This window comes from Petromyzon marinus, chromosome 7 (genome assembly GCF_048934315.1).
Source record: "Petromyzon marinus isolate PM22_M1 ecotype Great Lakes invasive population chromosome 7, UKy_Petmar_22M1.pri1.0, whole genome shotgun sequence".
Classification (NCBI taxonomy): domain Eukaryota; kingdom Metazoa; phylum Chordata; class Hyperoartia; order Petromyzontiformes; family Petromyzontidae; genus Petromyzon; species Petromyzon marinus.
Window position 1 is genome coordinate 2525413 of NC_133673.1, and position 18150 is coordinate 2543562.

Below are 18150 nucleotides of genomic sequence, written 5' to 3' on the forward strand. Positions count from 1 at the left end.
CAAAAAAAGATATGATAAATCACCATTATTAGCGTATAACCAATTTTTTTTTAGCATTGACAAATGCAGTTTACACAGCATTTCCTTCTATATTCCTGTAGTTTAACCTTTGTGTGTGCTGATATTTTAATAAAACACGAGGCATGGTATATGTAGAAAATTGTGGTTCAAGATTTATTGATATAAAGAATATTCTTTAACCGAGAAATCCTACGTGTCGGCCAAATTGTCAACAAATACCCGGTGGTCAAACAACGTAATCGCTGCCATCATCACTCTCCCTGGAGGATTAGGCTTCCATGATGTCCAGGTCGCCTGTCACTGCCAGCATCCTGTCCACATTTGTTTTTCCTGTTTACTTTTGCTCTGCATTCACGTGCGCGCGCGCACGCACGCACGCGCACGAGACAATACGCGCCACTTTGTTCGTCGCAACAATGCCGGTCCGACCGCTCTCGAACAGTTTCATTGTAATTCGGCGAAAACGCATTTGTACAGATTTGCTGTCAATTCTACGAAACCTATTTCCATTAAAAGGAAAGAAACTGTCCACACGTTATCATTTGCCGATCAATCATTGAACATTATGAATGTCGACAAGCTCTTTAATGGCCAACTCAAATAAATAGCTGCTTATACAAAGAGAGCGGGTAAGGTGCATTGAGTTTGCAGAGTGCAGCCAGATCATTCATAATACTGTTTATTTTGGGTTAGATCGCGTAAATATGAATGTGTTAAATTAGTAAGGGTTGTCACGTAAACAAAACATGTCAATTATAAGCGTGGAAGTAAATTCATGTCCTCCCGATTTTTAGAGTTAGCTACATACGATGCGAAAGAAGTTCAGCATACATACATACACGATGTTTTGGTGATGAGGCATTCACCTGGCCATTTCCCAGACAGGCCCATGAATTGAAAATGTTGCTAAAATTCGTGCACGTTCACTTTTAACGATACGTTACCCAGCTATAAAACATAGTCGCAGAAATTGAAACACAAAGTTTAATCATCTACAGGCCACATATATTTCACGCAAATTAAGAGTAAATTGGTGAAAATTGTTGATGTTATGCTTCAGTGTATACAAACATTTACTCATATGCTTTACGCTGTGACTAAATGGGATAAGTTAGAGTTTCAAGTTGACTTTATTTAACCGTGTGAGGATTCAAAGAGATCAGGACATATAACAGTGATCTGTAGACACTGCAATGGCTAAGAACACAGTTGGAAAAGTGCAAAGTTACTTGACATAACTCAACAACAGTAAGAAGACCTTTGAAAACACCTTTTGGCAAAGTTCAAAGAAGAGATAAATGACGTCTTCTATTGCAAGCATTGACTAGCGAACTGAACACGCGTATTCCTTGGGAAGAAACACAAAGGGAAATAAAGGAGTTTTACACATAAGTTCAAGCTAGCCATCAAGCAAGACCTGAACAACATAAGTTCATCCAGAAGCTGAAGAGCAATTATCACCATCAAATAAGAAATGTTATTTCGCCACTACTATCATGGATGTAGTAGACGCTTTGGCCCAAGGGTGCCTCTTTTGCAAAGGCCTGGATTGGACCAATTGTCCCAAAAGCAGTAGGCCGCAGACATTTAATAGCGATACACAATGTAATGCATACTCTCAAAATACATACGAAGAGACGTGAGAAAGGCAGGAGACAGATGTTAGCAGACCATGGCAAAGAATGGTCAAACTAAAAAAACGAAACTAATTTTATTTTTTACCTGGTAAGGACCCACTGAGCTTACAGAGCCCTTTTTCAGCAGCGACCTGGCCACAAATGATGGCTCATCACGTGGACATTTATAGCAGCCAAATACCTCGACCCGCAAACTCCGCCCATGCTTTTACTGCACACAAATCCACGTCTTATTTGCATCATCATTGCGTATTGTGGTGCACGGTGATGCGATGCAGCCAGGCACTGCGGTGGCAGAGAGAATGCAGTCCAGGCAAAATGTGGTACCAGAGCATGTTTTTTGTTTGCATGTTCACCACAAGTACTGTGTGTGGTTAATGCAGATATGATTCCTTGCAAAAGGTTTCTGTTTGGTGTTTTATCATCTCAACACAAACTGTTTTATTGCCAGAGAGGATTAAACCTATCCTTATATTCTGATACTGGCAAGGGAGGTCCCATGACTCATTAACAGCTTAACATATAGAGAACCGTTGAGCTTCGCCAATTGTTGGCGCCAGCTCACCGCGTTTCAGTTTTCAGTTTCATTTATTTGGTATAGCCCTGTGAGCCCTGTGAGCCATTCGGCTCTTGAATCGGGTGCAACCTCAACAAACAAAAAACACGAACAATATGGCGTGGCTGTCTTCCTGCTTGTCTGTAGTTCCTACTCGCGCGCCTGAGTTCGCCCGTTACAAAAGTTGACGTCATCATTATTATTGTTTGATCGCTGAGGTCTTATCATGTGGCTGTGGTTTTGGTATCACCCAGGTTGAATCAGGTATAAGGCAGGGCAGCTCTAACCCTCCTTTATTTCACAGAGTAATGATCGTGATGGATGCTGGGTTGCGCTTGAATCCCTGCGCGCCTTGGATATTGCAATTCGCACTTGAACACACATGTTGGCTATTTTCATAGAACGCTACTGCATGCTGTTAAAACATGATGAGCCTGTTGGCTGTCCTGTTTTCTGGTGTATTGTTTTCGACCCTCAGCCCCATCCCGCACCTATCGTAAACTCCTCGAACATTACAGTTGAGCATCGGCAATATTGATCCTTAGTGTAATGTATAAAGCTTCAAATCAAGATTATACAGCAGGCTTTGAATACATCTAAGTACAATCTATATTATTCGCATCTGATTATCTTTTTAAGTTATTGCAATTATCAGTGGCGTCACTAGGGTTGGTGTCACCCCCAATGCACCTCCTCCCGTACCAGACCATACAGAATCCTTAGTAATGTGCTTTGTACTGATGTTACTCGTCAATCGTAATCCCCGTATATCACTGAATGTAATGGCAATAGTAGTGACATAAACAACTAGCAAAATAAAAATTACACCTTTAAATTACAATACCATACGTACAATTTAAATGTATTTACCTTTACATAGTTTCACGTGGTTAAAGTGAAAATTCGGTAAGAAAAAAATAGAATTCGAAATAAAAAACGTAAAAACATGTAAGAACTACATTAAATCAGATATATATATATATTTGCAAGACTGTGATATTTTTAAAGAAAATAAAAAGACTACAATAAAAAAAAGAAGTTATATTTCTAAACATGTATCAAGAAAAATTGCATTTCCCCCACGTCGTATTCTCTCTGCTTGTGTGTCTGTGTGTCTCTGTGTTGTCTTTCTCTGCTTGTGTGTCTGTGTGTCTCCGTGTTGTCTCTCTCTGCTTGTGTGTCTGTGTGTCTCTGTGTTGTCTCTCTCTGCTTGTGTGTCTCTGTGTCTCTGTGTTGTCTCTCTCTGCTTGTGTGTCTGTGTGTCTCCGTGTCTGTGTTTTGTCTCTCTCTCTCAAATTTAGCAATCTTTGGAAGAACGTAATCAACCAGGCGGGGTGTTGACTGTTGTGTTGGCCGACTCTCTGAGTTGTATTGCTCTATATTTCTAAGTTTACTAGGTTTATTTTTTATTCATTTGTACCTGATGATGGTTGCTTGTGTTGCAATCGAAACGTCGTATTCTATTATTATTTTATTTAATTTCTTTCAACGTTACTTTACCGAAAGAACCAAAGAGTAATTCCTGCAGTCACGAAAGCTTTGAATCTAGTTTGAACCACCTCTACGGGGAGGCTTTGCCGTGCGTGTTTGTTTCACACTTAACTTCTAATTTAGCAATCTTTGGAAGAACGTAATCAACCAGGCTATGCGTTAACTGTGTGATAACCTCATCTCTGTATTGCATTGCATTGCACTTCCTAATTTTACTCAATTTGCTTTCTTCCAGCTCGTCCCGTCCCCTATGGGCAGGAATTCCACACAACTCCCCCTCCGCCACCCCCCCCCCTCTATTTAAGGCTTCGAGGAAGAGCTATTATTATTTATTTATTTTCTACGTGACTTTACCATAAGAACCAAAGAGTAACTCTTGCAGTCACGAAAGCTTCGAATCTAAACATTGTATCGACAGTCATTTTGGTGTCACCCCCTCTGATGGTGCCACCCGGTGCGATTCGTTACCCCGCACACCCTCCTAGTGACGCCACTGAAATTAAACACAATTGAGCTCTTTTTTTCTTTCTACAGTATTATTTGGTTTTACGAATAAAATAAAGTAGGGTGAAACATTATTCAGGCCCACTTTGAGAGGTGGCATTTTGGTTGAGCCGCTGTTTATCACATTCGCAACAAACATTTCCAAAATGTTCATGAAATATTAAGAGACAATTAATATGTGTTTTTTTTTTGTATATACCTGTATGTTGTTGTCGCACAAGTGATGTAGTAAAGTGCATACGCTATGAATGATGTAAGCACTAACGGTTGCCTGAACTGTGTGTATGAGCCGTTGGAGTATATATAGCGCATGCCACTTGAAAGTGTAGATCTGCTATGTCCTGCGCATCCTCCTGCTAGAGGGTGGTGATATATCTGAGCTAATCCCTGAAATTCCACAAACATAAAGCTTTTCAAGTTTAACTTACAGAGGTACCACTACACTGTTAATCATGTACGTACTGGTATAATGTATAAACATCTGTAATTTAAATAAATGATAAACTGCAAGGCCTTCTGCTGCATACACCGAGCCCACCATAGCGTTGCTACCTGTCTGGATTTACCGAGACAGTGCGGGAATTGGAATCTTTGTGGGGGTGGCAGAAATTTATTTGTGCCGATATCTGGTGGTGTTATGTTGAACGTTATTGCAGTCTATTGCACAGTTTTGACAGACATAGGCTGACTGAGACAAATATCCAGATTTTGTCTATGGAAAAAGTGGCAACCCTTTCCCATCCCTCCGCAATGGATAAAAGCTAACTAACACTGGTTGTCCGATGGAAACACTCGTTTCTGCCACAGGAATGTGGAATTTTCACCACAGCATTAGCACCACCACCAAGATTAGCACCACGTAACTCCATGTTGATAATCGGGATGCTGACATTGTTATTTGCTGCAGGGTGTCGGAGGCAACACCTTGTTTTACGCAGAGGACTCCTGTATCCACATTTTCCCGCTGTGTGTGCAGCTATATGGAGCAGTCCTGTTCGAAAGTAACAAACCCTCTTCAAAGTTAAAGTGTACTAGAATCAGCCAAGTCAGTAAAAAGTATGAAGTCCACTCTATGGCTGTCTATAAAACACTGGCTGCAGTTAAGCTTACGTAGGCCTCAAATAGTTTCAATCAAGACCAAAGATCAATCTCTTCACGACCCAAGATTATTTTTGTTTAATCTCTCCCGACCCCCTCATGGCTTGCTTAGGGCTGCATTGATGGCGGTTATAATCATTTATATTATTGTGTGTTAATGCTGAATACCATTATTTATTTCTCGCACACTATGCAATGTCAATCTTAATTTTATTTACATTGTTATGGCTAAACATACAGAGTTTCATTTAAAAAAAATGAGGTTTATATACCAAGCAGACATTTGCAGTGTATTTTTAGACCCGACCCTTGGGCCACAGTGGAGATCAGTTTCTGCCACCACGAAGGCTGAATTAGGTAATCGGACTCTAGGAGTATTTAGGCCATCGGTGGTCCTATCCTTAAAGGGCTGAGACATTGGCTATTCTAGCTAGCTTGACAGATATTTCTTTTCATGTAGCCAGATCATTTATTTTGGGCTCTGATAAAAAAAAAATGTTAATGAAAAATTGCTTTTGAAAATGATACAAATGTTGGTAAAAGTATTTGAAATGTGTAAATATATTAATAAATATAAAAATACAAACATTGCACATTGCGAGCTTGATTTGGTAACAAAATGAACCAAGAGCTATGACATATAGTACAATCTTTTTTAAAGACAATTTTGCTCGCAGTGTCAATAAATTAAGTATACCTTCTGGACTCATTCGGAACAGGACATCACCCAGTGTGTTGGAGAATGGCCTGCAAGAATGACAGCAGTGATTCTGAAACTCCTTCATGTGACTCGGGGACACTTCTGTATACTTCCCTGCTGCAGAGAAATGTTCATCTCATTTCAGTCAAAGCAGTCTTCTGTTACTTATCAAAGTTAGAATTTTACCAATGTAAGTGAAACACCAAATATGTGGTGATTTTTTTTCTGTAGTCATTGGTGACCAGTTTGACACCATTAACTCACGACACTTGGGATACTGGTTTAATCATGGGTGGCTACCCCGGCTTAAAAGAAAAATACATCTTGGTTTTGGCAGCTCAATGCCCTGATCACTAAGCCACCGGTGTAATATTACTCTTAAAAGTTCTGAAAATAACAAAATAATTATAGTGTTCTTGGTAATAATGATATTATCATGTAATTTGTACAATTAAAATTACATCATATCATGCTTTGCTTGGTTACCATGAACCTCATACGAAGTCTATAATTATCTCAAAAGACTGTATACGTTGTGTAAAATTACTGTCCGTAAAAACTTGGGCAACAACAATCACACTAGAAGCTGTTTTGTGAAGCTGCATTGGTGGGAGCGCGCAAGCTTGAATAACAAAAGACTGTAACACATTTGTCAACAACACTGCCTTGAAGTGAAACATATAATAATAGGCAACTCCAGGCAGTGGACCTTGCTGTGAAGAAGGGCCATTGCAGGGAACATCACGAATAAAAATGTGTTTAATTTTAAGGCGGTGTTATTGACGAATGTGTCGCGTTTTTTCGATACGTTTTAAGCAGGCGTCCTATTAGCTGCCTGCTGTGTGTAACAGTGAGTTGACTCAGCCTATAGTGCTTCCTAGGTCATGAAATGTGTACTACTGTGTGGGAAGTCTGACAATGGTTGTCCGATGGGAAAAAAATAAGCACAATCATAGGAATGTGGAATTCCCTCCACTGGTCAGCAATGGAAACTAACACCAACCGAAACCTCTTGAACTTCATGATACTTTGACTTGACCTTTGATTTTGTTTATAACTGGATGATAAAAACACAGTGATTCATGTTTGTCTTCATAATCAACACGTTGCTTTACAAATTCACATACTTTCCATGAAGGTTTAAAAAAATATGTATGCACATTTAGTTCTCTAATTGAGCAGTGCATTTCCTGTATTTCTAGACAATTGCCACAAACAATAAATTAAGTATATTCTTGGTTCTTTCGGTAAAGTCACGTTGAAGGGAAACAATAAAATAATAAAATATATATTAAACAATAAAATTCTCACGACGTTTCGACTGTAATACTTTACCGAAAGAACCAAGAATATGAAAAACTGCAGTCACGAAAGCTTTAAATAAAAAAAAATGAAGTGGTAAAATATATATGTCCTGTAATAACGAATGAATGACTGTTTTATAACATTCTATACTAAGGGCTCTCAACATTTTTAATGCTGTGGCCATATTTTAGGTTTGTGCCTACTAATCAGCCTTGCCTCCACTCAGACTCGATGGCTGTTAGCAGCCTCTATTCAAGTCTATTTGGCCTATCAGGAATGCGCTAATGCAGCTCACCACTGTTCACAACCTCCCATGTGGTCGGCATGACCTCCTATGAGTGTAGGGGTCCACAGACCATCCCAACCCCATCCCTGGACCCCTACCCCATGGGAATCTCTGTCCCATTATAAAGGACAAGATAGACATAGGGCCATTACCGTTGTTGCTTCTTGTTTTATCGTCTGCTGTAATGTTGATGAGCTGTCCAGCGCGTGTGTTACATGCCGTGTGCACGTTTAGCACATAAGTCCGGGAAAACGGGCCAAACCAGTTGTGCACTGAGGTCTGCTTGGATATTAAAATAGCCTAATTTATGAAGGTTATAAAACGTGAACATTCAAGCACTGGATATATTTTAAGATCCCTTGTGGGTTACCAGGATGCTTACGTAATTTTGTGGATATATTTAGAGGTCAGCCAACTATGGCCAACTCTGGCAGGGCTTTTTAAAAGGGCTTCAGCGACTGACTACATCCACACAAGCAATCAGATTCTTGAAAGACGAGCTAATATTAAATACCGTCATGCCAAGCTTCTGTAGACAATGGAAAGACATTTGATCTGGTGGTAACAAACGCAAGCTTTTCTCAACTTAAGCACCTAATTAAAAATATATAAGTGATTCAAACTGTTCATGGTATACAGATGGAATGGCTACACTGAGATTGCTTAAAGTATCAAAATAAAAATAAGTAGAGTTGGGCAACGAATTCAACTTTCGCCACGACTTTATACAGAAATGTTCTAAGACGTTTTCTGAAAATTATATCGGAGATATGAAGGCAAAAACAAATCTGGAAAAAAGGATTAACCATATCAACAGTACCGATGAGATGGTTATTAACAATGAAGGCTGCAAAGTGGAGTTAAAAATAAATGCGATCAAAGCAGAAGCCATATAAAACCTATTTCTAAACAAAAGGGAATAATTTCTGGAGGAACACAGATGCGAAACAGCGACATGTCTATGGCGAAGGCAGTTTAATAAGGCAGGATGGGATCGAAAGAAGAATTATAGACGAGCAAGAGCAGGATGGAGTGCATTTAGAAAATAACATTTGATAATAAAAAGCAATAAAACAATGCGCCTAAAGACGCGAGTTTTAAACCAACGCACGTGACCTGCCATGACATACGGATGAGAAACATAAACTGAAAACGACTATGGAACAAAATATTCTAAGTCAATTAAGCAGGGAGGGGTTGCGTGCTAGGAATGAATGCAGCTAATACAGGTAAATACCTGGATCAGAGAACAAATCCTAATAAACAAATTAGATAAGTAGACAATATGTATTCTTATATCTGTAATATTTATTACGCAACCCATGGGCCCAACTGCCTTCTGGGAGTGCATAATTTTAGCAGCACTGATTCAACAAGCAATCTCTGAACCGGTTTCGAAACACATTGCCTCATCAGCAGTCTGGCTTGCTTGAATTGATGCTCGTGAAACTGCCAGAGGTTAAAGGCAAGAACCCTCTGTTTAATTGTCCTAGTTCGACGCAAATATATGTAGCACATAACACAAAATGATCACTCAGCATCATGGAGAATATAAATCACAAAAAAACAGATGAGCAGACAAGTCTCCTTCACATATCTGTCTTGTCACATAAAACGTGCAAATTAGAAGCAAAAATTAATACTTTTCTTGCCAGTATTAAAATATAACGATAGGTTTACCCTTTCTGGCAATAAAATAGGTGTCAAGATGTTAAAACACCAAACAGAATCCATTTATATTCTTGGTTCTTTCGGTAAAGTCACATAGAAGGGAATGCGGTCCGAGACATGTCGTTTGGTTTCTCCAATGTAACTACTACCACACAGGCAACTTAGTTTGTAGACGCCTGTATGTCCGGAATCACATCTTTTACAGACGGAACCAGATCACGGATTTCATGTAATGTGTTGAATCGGACCTGGATCTTGTGTTTATTCAAAATTTTGGAGATCTTTTTTGTGATCCCCGCAATCTCGGGTAAAGTGATGGTTTTGAAAGGCTCCTCAAGAGCTAAGAAACCCATTAGCAACATCAGCAAAAATGAATGCTCTGAACTCGCGAATTTAAAAAATAGAAATGATATAGTCATCCTCTCAGCCGACAAAGGCAACGCCACTGTAATTATGGATAAAGATTCGTACAACAACAAAATCCAGAACCTACTCAACGATGGAAGTTACTCAAAAATTAAAAATGACCCTACTATATTCTTAGCTCTTTCGGTAAAGTCACATTGAAGGGAAACAATAAAATAATAAAAAAATGACCCTACTAACAGCCTAACTATAAAAACCAACAAGATCATCACAAGTTCGACCTCCCTAATCGAACCAACTAAACGTCCCTCCCTAAAACCTTCTGCTGCAAGACCCCCTAGATTCTATGGTCTCCCCAAGATTCATAAAGAAGGCACCCCACTACGACCCATCGTATCCACGATCAATTCCCCTACCTATAAGCGAGCACGTTTTCTGTTAGATACCTTGCTACCTTTCACTGGTAAGACCTCTTCAGCAGTACTTAACTCAGCCCAATTGGTCTCTATGGTCAAAGACGTTGTACTGTCCCCTGACGATATCCTTGTCAGCTTCGATGTGGTCTCCCTGTTCACCAAGGTCCCGGTACCTGATACCATTGAAATAATTGAAAATTTGGTACATGGACTAGACCCCGATACACCTGCGCTGGTTAGGCACTGCCTCACCAATACCTACTTTACTTGGAATGGCACCTTCTACAAACAAAATGAGGGTACCCCCATGGGTTCTCCCTTATCACCAGTGATAGCCAATGTTTTCATGGAGAAATTTGAATCAGACGCCATCCAGACTTCCACCCTCAGACCTTCCCTGTGGAAGAGATATGTAGAAGACACTTTCGTCATTTGGCCACATGGCCTCCCAGCTTTGAACCTCTTCCTACATCACATCAATTCCAGACATCCCGCCATCAAATTCACCATGGAAATGGAGAAAGATGGCAAGCTGCCATTCTTGGATGTTCTGTTTGAGAGGAGACCTGATGGCTCATTGGGACATTCTGTCTACAGGAAACCCACCCACACAGATTCCTACTTGAAACCTGATTCCCACCACCACCCGACGCAAAATAATTATCTCATCAAAACATATACCACAGGGCTCATTGCATTTCGGACCAACACCACCTGACCAGTGAATTAAAACATGTACATCTGGCCCTCAAGAGAAATGGATACTCTGACCGTACCATCCGCCAAGCTGTTTCTCCCTCCATACAGAAACAACCACTTGATACTCCGGTCAAAACCATCACACTACCATATATAGCAGGCGTTACTAAAAAGATCTCCAAAATCCTAAACACAAGATCCTGGTCCGGTTCAATACAGTACACAAAATCCGTGACCTGATCCCATCCGTGAAGGATGTCATTCCTGACTTACAGTACCCCGGGGTTTACAAATTGAGCTGCACTTGTGGTGATTGCTATATCGGGGAGACGAAACGACATGTCTCTGACCGAATTCGCGAGCACAAATCAGATTTGAAACACGGTAGAACGTATTTCTTCTGCCGTAGCTGATCACTGTTACAACACTGTGGGCGATCACGATGTAATTTTCTCCGATACCAAGGTCCTTTGCAAGCCGACAGGTTATCATCAGAGATTTATCCACGAGGCAATTCAGATTTACAAACACAGACACAATTTCAACCGAGAAGATGGTTTCAAATTAAGCAACCATTGGAAAGATGTTCTAAATCGAACCAAACATTAAACTAATTTTCAGTGGTGCAGTATATTTATTCAGGTGGTGTCATTCAAACTTCCAGGGTGGTGTATTATCTTCTTGTGCTAATTCCAAGCGTTGTTAGTGGTGTGTTTTATGCTAATTTCCATTGTCAAGGCGCTTTCTGTTTACCCCCGCAGCTTAAAAGGAGGCGACCTGCGCTTGGCTTTCTTCACTCCAACGCTGTCCGCTGGACAGTTTGTCCCTTCACCTGATGAAGGCCACTTGTGTTGTGGCCGAAACGTCGTGATTTTTGTTGTTTTATTTTTTACCTACGTGACTTTACCGAATAGAACCAAAGAGTATGGATCCTTCTTCATGGTTGGAGTGATAGCTTTGCGGATTGTGTAGTTGGAGTAACCATTAGCCTTAAGAGCTTGGTGTACGTGCTTGAGTTCACTGGCTATGTGTTCCTGGTCGGATATGCATTGGGCTCTATGGTTGCCTCTGTGGTAGTAGTTACATTGGAGAAACCAAACGACATGTCTCGGACCGCATTCGTGAACACAAAGCAGACCTAAAACATGGTAGGACCAACACCTCGGCCGTGGCAGATCACTGTTATAATTCAGTAGGCCCACATGACATTGACTTCTCCAAGACAGAGGTTCTTTGCAAGCCATCTGGCTACCATGAGAGATTCGTTCATGAGGCTATCCACATATACAAACACAGAGGCAATTTCAACCGAGAAGATGGATTCTGGCTTAGCAGTCATTGGAAGGATTTGATCAACCATTTCGGGTCTAATTGATTGTTCACGCTTACGGTGGCTTTCAGACCGCATCCATTATTTTTAGTCTCCCCCCTCCTCTTTTCCGAACATAGATGGACTCGTCCATCTGAACAAACTGTCAAATCGCTCTCCGTGGTGCTAATGTAAAAAAACGCCACTTTTTTCAAATTTTCTTGCTGTGGTTTTCACACCTGATGATGATGATTGCTTGTGTTGCAGTCGAAACGTCGTGATATTTTATTGTTTTATATATTTTTTATTTTATTGTTTCCCTTATACGTGACTTTGCCGAAAGAACAAAGAATATTAATCCCTGCAGTCACGAAAGCTTTAAATAAAAATTTAGAATCCATTTAATTTGAAAATCTCTTCAGAAAAAAAATATGCAACAGCTGTGATGTAATGTACCTTTAAAAGTCACGCGACAGCATTGAATATCTGACAGGCAAGGGTAATAGGATCATCGACTTCACAGCAGGGTGTAACTGGTGGCAAAACATGGGAGGGCAGCTGGCATTGACTGAACCCTGAAAACACTCAGCTCCATTTACACTTTACTGCACCAAAGCGCAAGTAGTTATCCTGTCTTTAGATTGACCGTTCCCCGTTATGTTCTCACTCAGGGTCAGTGACGAAGATCAGCACCGCTCCATGGTGTCCCTGTGAAAGGGGGGGGGGAACCCTGACTTTGAGCTTGTGTAAAAAAACCGACACGGTGGCTTGGAAACGACTCGCTCTGCCATGGAAACACCAAAAAACGCCTGGCGGCAATAGAGAGCCAACGTCGCTGATCGCGTATACTCCGCAAGACACAAGCACAGCGGCACTACCATCATAGTCGTGATAGTGCTCGTGGTGTGGCGAAGGCCTTTCTCGCGCTCCAATATCCAAACATGGAACTAAAGCCACAATGCGCAGAGGGGACCGCTGATGGAAAAGTGAAAAAGGTACAACAGCTGCGCCCTGGATAAGTATACCGCGCGAAATTCAACACTTAAACCCAAGAGGGCAGTCTCACGCTATCTGCCAATTAGTGCGCTGCTAAGAGATTGCCGCGCGCGTGTGTACAGCAGGTGTATATATATGGACTAAAACCACGTGTGTGTACAGCAGGTGTATATATATGGGCTAAAACCACGTGTGTGTACAGCAGGTGTATATATGGATTAAACCGCGTGTGTGTACAGCAGGTGTATATATATAGACTAAAACCGGGTGTGTGTACAGCAGGTGTATATATATTTAGACTAAAACCACGTGTGTGTACAGCAGGTGTGTATATATGGGCTAAAACCATGTGTGTGTGTACAGCAGGTGTATATATATGGACTAAAACCACGTGTGTCTACAGCAGGTGTATATATATGGACTAAAACCACGTGTGTCTACAGCAGGTGTATATATATGGGCTAAAACTGCGTGTGTGTACAGCAGGTGTATATATGGACTAAAACCGGGTGTGTGTACAGCAGGTGTATATATATGGACTAAAACCGCGTGTGTGTACAGCAGGTGTATATATATGGACTAAAACCGTTCTTAAACGTTGGAAAACGGTGTCGGCAGACATAGCAGAACTTTATATCTTGGGAGTGGTGAAGCAAGGCAAGAGGGAGGAATGCCTCGGCCTTCGGGTGCTCTCAACCACCCAAGTGTGCAAAGCCGAAAATCACAGCTCAGCTGCAACGACGCCGCAATCTACACAACTAAAGCAGCTTTATTTATTGATCACAAATCATACGAAAATTACGCCGTGGTAGTAGTGTCAGTGAAAATACACATTCGTATCGAGTTCTCGGTCGGCTAAGCATAACTATCTGGGACTGCTTTGGAAGGTGACACCACATAAGCGACTGATATCACGGCAATCGGAATCTCTTACCGAGCACTGTGCCGTTATGGTGCTACCTCGTGCGGTGTCAGTCGAAGTGAACGTCGTTGATACGCTGGGACCAGGTAATGTCGCGGATGCTGTATGTAATCCGCGACACACAGCGCAGGTTAGACCTGCACTCCAGCGTTCACGCCGACGTATGGGAGGGAAGAGTCGCGAGTTTCCGTGAGTCCGTGAAGACGTTGTGGGTTACAGGAGAAGCGGGAAGCGTGAATAGCGGCGAAATTAATCCACAATAAATTCATGGGTCACGGGATGACAATACATTTTTTTTAAAGACTTCAATGGTGCAAATGTACCATGTGGATCTGATGATGGGTTGTTGTTGTTGTAAGACTTGATTTCCAAGTGTGAACTTAAAAACATTGAAAAACAACCTTCCGTATTTTTCCCTGCAGCTCCGCTCCTGCAGATCCACGCTCACCCCCCACCACCAACACTTATACGGATCTCGGTTTGTAGTTGGAGAAAAGTTTCCAATCCGCTGTGGATTACGGGAGCAGTCACGAACCACCAATGATCTCCAAACTACAGGGATTCGCAGATCATTGAATTGTAGGTTTTTGTTGCAATTGCTGTATCCTTTGCAACTGCATGCGAGTCAAATGATTCGTATGCATGTCCCATGAATGTAAGCTAGGCTGGTTTAAGTAATTCTCCAGTACGTGGCGGTGTGTCCTTTGTGACCACCGCGTTGCTGCTATACCCTGCAGACTTCTCTATCGTCAGCTGCGGCTGCCCCAGCTGTTTGACCGCACGCTCGCTCGTGAAGTGGGCAGGCGAGACGCCACAGCACCGCTGGGGGGGGTGACCTTCGGGTGCCGCGCGGCCAGAGCCACAGCGTCACGCGTGTTGAACGCAGCTCGGGATGGGACATCCAAAGTGTTTAAAAAAATAAAACGCGGCGATATTTTGAATCGGAAACAACAATGTACACCACGGTGGTTCAGATGTCTCGTCACCCCCATTCAATGCTCTAAAACGTTATGTTCTTTTGGATACCAATGCATGTGAAAACAAAAACGAATACGCAAAGGGGGTAGGTAGGGAGGGGGAGTTCAGGGTCAAATAATTGTGGGGTCACAAGACATCTGGACCGGCCTGTGCACTAAAACTTCGCTACAACAACACTGAAGTATATGTTGACGTCCTTTGGGGTTTTGCTTTCAATACACTACAATCATTGCATGCAGGAGAGACACACTCAAGTCGTAGGACTCGCTTTTTTTCGTCCAGGATCTTTTTCTGTCTCCAGCTCTCTGACGTGCGATGTGAAGGCAGGCGGCAATTGGCAGTGGCGGCTTCTAAGGCGACGACCGCGATTGTAGATTCGGGGGGGGGGGGCGAGGCGAGACCTCGTAGGCCTTGGGCCGCTGTCGGGGGAAACCCACGGAGGCCCCCACGCAGTGCAGGGGGCCGGCCCGAGTGGGCCCAGGCCAGGGAGTCGACGCATTCGCCACGGCAGGCACTGAAGTCAAGCAGAGCAGGGTTGGTGTTCGATGTTAGGACGAGGAATGTGGTGGTGTTAGAGGTCAGGCTAAGGCTGGAGTTAGTGTTAAGACTACGGTTAGTGGCTGTAGGATTATTGCCAGTCCTGGGGTTGCCAACTTTAACGTAAAAGAAAGACGCACGCCAAAAAAAATAATTAATTGAACATGCTTACCCGACGAGGTTACACTTATTAGAAGCACGATACATTGGGATGGGCGGTCATGGTTAAATAAAAGGCATTAAGAAATAATTACTCGTTGGGCTTTCACAACGCTAAAGTACTACATTATGCATAATTGTCAATGAATTCTCACACAGCAAAAGTAATTAATTACTCAAATGACGCTCAATTGGCTTTGTCGTGGTTAAATAAGTACGTAAAGGTACGCTGCAGTGAATATCAATGTGCGTGAAGATGACTCAAAATGGGAGCTCACGTGGTTAAATACACATGCAGATCATAAGAAATTATAATTAATTTATTACAATAGAGCCATTGTTGTCAAGCCACTGGAACAAACTGTTTGGTGATGCTGCATTAATCATAATACTGTACTCACTATAGTAAAATATTTAAAAGATCATTTTGTAATATACTCCACATCATGTGATATGTTGCTATTTTCTTTCATTATTTTTATTTTTCTTGCAGCCTGTTGTGAATGGGAACCCATTCTTTGTTGATGAAACCCAATACAAAAGCCTCTTACCTCACGGGGTACTTCAAAATAAACTGAACAGAACTGCGTTAGCAGTGGTGCACAAGTACATGCAACAACAAAAACACAAGCACACTCTTCAACAGTAATTCCTTAAGATAAAAGCAAATATATAATTGGTGAGGTTATGGGAAATGGCCCTTCTTCATGAGGTTATCGGGGGTTGCTTAACCATACTTTACCACACTGGTCACTGTGCGTTCTGAAAGGGTGGAGTGGCGACACAGTGGTTAGTACACTGTGCGATGAACCTGAATACCCAAGTTCCATTCCCATTGGACTTGCCCCAAAAGTCTGTTAAGGCTATATGGTGGATCTTTGTTTGGTGCGTGTAGTGTATCAGTCTATGATGTAGTGACATAGAATTATCTATGTAGCAGCGTAGTGCTAATGCTGGCGGGGAAGGTGATTTGCAGCTTGCAGCAGCCCTGACAGCAGCAGGCCACGTGATACACCAGAGGGGGATCTAGGGGAAAGGTCACGGAAGGGACACACCAGGAACCTGCGAGTAGGTTCTAGAAAGAGGGTGTGGCCGGGGGCGGAGCCAGGCCACGCTGACAGTAAAAGAGGGGCCCCGAGGGGGGACCTCGGGGCTGTCGTTTGGAGTGGGATCCCGTCATGCTGCTGCTGGAGTCTTTCGCCGTTCTTCTCATCGTCTCCGTCTTCACCATCTTGGTGTCGCCAATCAGGCAGTCTACCCACTGTCCTGACTAGGAACCATAGTCGACTATAGACGGATTATTTGGAAGTGTTAACCCGTTGGTGCGTGTTAATAAACAGAGTGCCTCCAACTCTTAGTGTCTCTAATTCAGTCACTACACATGTGGAGAGCAGTGGTTATCACTGTAAATGGGCCTGAACATTGTACGTAATTTATTATTTATTCTGTCGTGGGATTCATTACATCATATGAAAGTACTACTCAGCAGGCAGCCGTCTCGTCCGGTTACTCTGTGTCCTTTTTTTGGAATGCATCTACCGCATAAAGCGAAGGAAACCTTGCATAGAGTTGTCCTTCCTTTTGTTATCCTTCCCCCCGCACCTCTGATTAGCACGGATGGCTATGTACGGTGCGAAAGTAGTTCAACATACAACAAAAAATAACCACTACCATCATCCTATCTGATCATCATGAAGAGGAAGACTGATGATCCAATCTGACCCCCAGGGTCAGGTTTACAGATAAAGTTCAATGAGAAGCAGGAACTGCCCTTATCCACATGCCACCTTGGGATGGTTTAGGAAACTGGAAGGGTGGAGGTTTTATCCCTTCTCTGTAAGTAGCTTGCGGATTCCTCCTCTGAGTTCGGAGGTAGTACACACCTTGATTGCATCAAAGGGATTTCCATACAATGCAGATATGGAGAATATCAGAGCAATACAGTATATAAAAACGGTTATTTTGGGATAAGTTGACCTGGAGATTTTTACCTATTACGCTAACGCAATAACCCACCCCAATCAATCAATCTTCCATGAAGAGGGCTTAACATCAGCACTTACTAAAACAAATACATCCATGTACTCCATCGCTAAACACTCCATGCCATCAAACGAGTGACGGGGCGGTTGGCGGAAGCGTGGAAGACTTTCCTCGGCTGAGCGGCGTTACCATGTGGAAGTCTCAATCTAAAGCAGACTGACTGCATCATCATCATCAGCAACGGTGCAACTCTGCAATTACACATTTGACAACTTTCAGTCACATCCTGCTCCATGTTTTTGTTGTTTGGCCATGATCATGCTGTCTCGCCGATGTCCTGGCAAAATGTGGCTCACCTGCACCAGCTAGACAATTAATACTGGCACGCCTGCCGTTTATCTCATCCATGTTGAGTTATGAGGTGTTCACCGTTAGCAGACATCTGGATGATATTCTATGAGGAGGCTCCTCTAGCAGACAAGGCCACTGTGGGCAAAACAGGCTAGGGAGGAGGAC